This window comes from Lathyrus oleraceus, chromosome 6 (assembly GCF_024323335.1).
Source record: "Lathyrus oleraceus cultivar Zhongwan6 chromosome 6, CAAS_Psat_ZW6_1.0, whole genome shotgun sequence".
Taxonomy (NCBI): domain Eukaryota; kingdom Viridiplantae; phylum Streptophyta; class Magnoliopsida; order Fabales; family Fabaceae; genus Lathyrus; species Lathyrus oleraceus.
Window position 1 is genome coordinate 403,837,605 of NC_066584.1, and position 3,897 is coordinate 403,841,501.

Sequence of the window (3,897 nt, forward strand, 5' to 3'; positions counted from 1 at the left end):
TTAAAATTGAAGCTTTTATGATTTTTGCAAGATTGGTGGTTTGAATGTGAAATTAATTGAATTAATATTTGAGAAAATGGCATTTTGGTAATATTTGAAGCCACTAACTAAAACACGGTCGTTTTGGCCTTACAAATGAAATGTTCCTATTGGTTAGAGCTGAAAGAGGCCATGCACGTGAGAAATGGGGAGGAAATTCTGGAAAAATGGATTTGGGAACTAGGGTTCATGTTCAAAAATCATGATTTCACAATCTTGTCCAAAAATCAAAATTGCGTATATCATTGTGTTCATCAAACATCATACAACATGAATCCAACATTGTTTTCCATTAAAACCACACACAAGTCAAGAATCGAGCAAAAACACATTTTAACACAAAACTTCAAAACCATATATCTTCATGGATAAGCAATCATTTCAAAAAGTGAAAGCATCATGGCAATCAGCATGGATAGACCTACACTAAGCATGTATCAATTTGGAAAATCATGGAGCTCGAAAACTTACCAATTTGGAGGAACAGTGGTGATCTTGATGTTGTTTGTTGTTATTGAAGTGAGATAGTTGCTCAATGGCCTTCTTGATGATGAATGGTGAAAAATCCTTTGACTTGTGGAGGCTTGGAATGGAATTCAATGTTCAACCTCTTTGATGTGCAGGGTGTTATGTTGCTGTCGTTTGGTGCTTCACAATCACAGGAGAAAGGTGAAAAATCATGCTGTTTTGTATTATGCAGTATATTCTCTTTTGAGTTTTGACAGGAAGTTTTGAAATGCAAAATAGCCAGGTCAGGTTTTGGAGGTTTGACTGATTGTTTGAAGAGGCAAGCAAAGTGAGGTTTTAAGTGAATGTGGGCCAAGGCTTTTCTTGCTGCAGGATTGGCTGCTACTTGTTTATTTTTGACAGAAGAATGAAGTGAAGTTTGCTAGGTTGGTAATGTTTGCTGTTGGATGGTGGCGGAATGCAAGGCCAGGCTAGGTTTCTTTTGGTATTGTGGACAAGGTTTGGACAGGAAATGCACAAGCAAGGTGAGTTGGAGTGAGTGTGAGAGGGCAAGTGTATGCAGTTGGTTCTTCTTCTGTTTGACAGGTTTTAGTGAGTTTGGCCAAAACAAAATTCAAATGCAAGTAGCAAGGTGTGATTTGGGAGGGTGTTTGATGGCTCCTCAATGTGACAGAACATGGATGGAAAATCCTGCATCAAGCCAAGCCATGTTAAGTTATTTGGTGTTCTTTTGGAAATTGTCTCGAAAAGTGCAAGGAGAGGTTTTGGAGAATGAGTGAAGAGTGTTTTGGTATGCTGGCTGTTTTTCATAGCAGAAAAATGGTGAGGACCATTGTGCAAGGCAAGGCAAGTTAGGTTTAGGTGCTTTTGTTTTGGACAGAAGAAGTGAGATGCAAAATAGCAGGGTAAGAGCAGTTAGGATGAGTTGGAGTGAAGTTTTTGGTTTTCATGTGTTATGCTACTGCTCAGGCCAAGCTGAATTCAAACATGACAAAAAAAATCTGATGCATGAGGTTTGCCCTTTTGCTGTTCCTTCTGCTGTTGGCTATTAGCAGGGTTTTGTTTTGGAAGTTTTGATAGCCTTTTGGTCAAATGGCCAAGGATCATTTTCAGTATGGTTCATGGAGGTATGGTCTTTTTGACAGAAAATTAGGAATGCAAGTAAGAGAGATTCAGCATGAGTGAGTTGGTTTCTCCACTGCCCTGTTGGCTGCAGTATTTTGTGTTCAAAAGGACAGAAAAATCTTGCATTTGCTGGACAGTACAAGTTATGGCATGGAGGTATGGATGTCCTTGACAGAAAAATAGGAATGCAAACAGCAAGGTCATGTTTAGCATGTGAGCATCAATGAATTTCTTTGTCCTCACTCCATTTGATGCTGCTGCTGATTCAATTTCATGACAGGAAATGAGGGAAAAATTCTGCAATGTGACTGTACAAGGCAAGGTTGCAAGATGTGGTAGCATGGTGACAATGTACTTTCTTTGCAAAATCCAAGCAACTAAGGCAATGACTTTTCTGTTGGTTATGGCTGCAAAATGTGTTCATAGTGACAGAAAAAATGCTGCATAATTGCTGTCCTTTTGAGGTATAAGGCAAGGCATGGTGGATGGTATGGACAAGTATGGTGAGATTGTACTTTTCTTACAATTCAAGCAACCAAGCAATGGCCTCATGTCCTGCATAATTTGAGCTTGCAAACACACTTAAAATGATATTCTTGAGCTGTTCCAATTGGCCAAATGTTGAAAAAATGTTTATATCAAAAAGTCAACTCTTGGTCAAACTTGCATTTAAATGAGAAAAGGTCAAAAAATTCCATTTTGATTGGTGAAGTTTTGGCTCATGAAATTTATATTTTTGGAAAGAGGGGATCAAATGTGACTTGTAGGAAAAAACCCCACCAAAATTGGCCAAACGGTTTGAGAGATATGGCCCTTTGAAGTTCAAGATTTTCTGAAATCGATTCGATCATAACTAGCCAACCACACATGGGAATTGAGAGTTCTTGGACTTTTTGGAAATGGGAGAACAAGATATTCAACTTTCATGTTGGGCAAAAATTCATTTGAAGCTTGTATCATGATGTAAGTTTGAGGATCAAGACTTTCCATTTATGGCAGGTTTCAATCACAGGTCCAGTTTCCATTTCTGGAAATTTTCTGTTTGACTTCAAATTCTTCCATGATGAGGTTGGACATGATATATGAGGCTTGTATAGACATGAATGAACTCCTTCAAATCAATTCCATCCATCAAATCACTGATTAAATGGCCAGTTGACCAAGTTTGACTTTCTGTTGACTTTTCTAGGGTTTTGCATGATTGAACCACTTCTGATGAATTTCAAACCCTAATCCCTTGAGACCTTGATTTCCAATGATGTCCCAAGTTGTATGAACTCTTGATTATTGATCATGGTGCCCAAATTCTGCAAGAATGGCCATCATCCATTGCTTTGACTGACTGTTGACTGTCTTTGACCTAATTGCTGATAATTGCTTCAACTGCAAGCAACAAGGTTAGACTGACAATTTTTGTACTTTTTGGATGATAAACATATGAAAAGCAATAATATACAAATGCAAAACATGCTTGGTGATCAAGAACCACACACACAAGGCAACCTACCCACTAGGAGGGAAGCAAAGGCATGCAATGATCCTTGAGGCTATGATATGAGATGATATGGGCCATGAGGGATCTTAGGGCCAAAATTGGGGTCTTACAGATGCCCCTATTTAAGGTCATGCTAGCCGGAGAAGTGAAGTTTAGAAATCTTCATCTCGACGCGGTAGAATGGGCTTAAATAACAGTAATGAGACAAATTTTGGTCCCTAAAAGACCTCATGATGCAAATGTATGCATGCAAAAGACACAAATTCTGTGGGGAATATGGTTAACACAGAAGAAAAGACGATCCTATCGGAGTAATACACTCACCAGGACCAGAGACTCTGACAAGACTTTAGTTGGGGATAAACAACACTGACACAGCGTGAACAAGACACGACTCCGATTATAAGATAACAGAAAACAGACTGTAGGCCTCACTGGGGAGTGAAGGACTCACACTGGGAAAAGAAATCCAAAGGAAAATAAATCCATTGGAGAGACACAAGCTGACTCCTGGGGAGAAGCAACGGGAAAACTTCACTGAGGAAGCACCAAAGAATGAGGTGTTACCGGTATGAGGGTAACAAAAAAAAATCAGGAAGGAACACCAAGGATACCGGGTTGTAGGTATGTAACAGGTGACCGACCAAAGACGTGAATTGGTGTGTGTTCCAAAACACTCATCATCCTGAAGAGAGCGAAAGCAAACTTGTTTATAGGATGGATATTTGATTCTGTAAAGAATGCAAATCTTACTCAGTTGGGGAAACAAG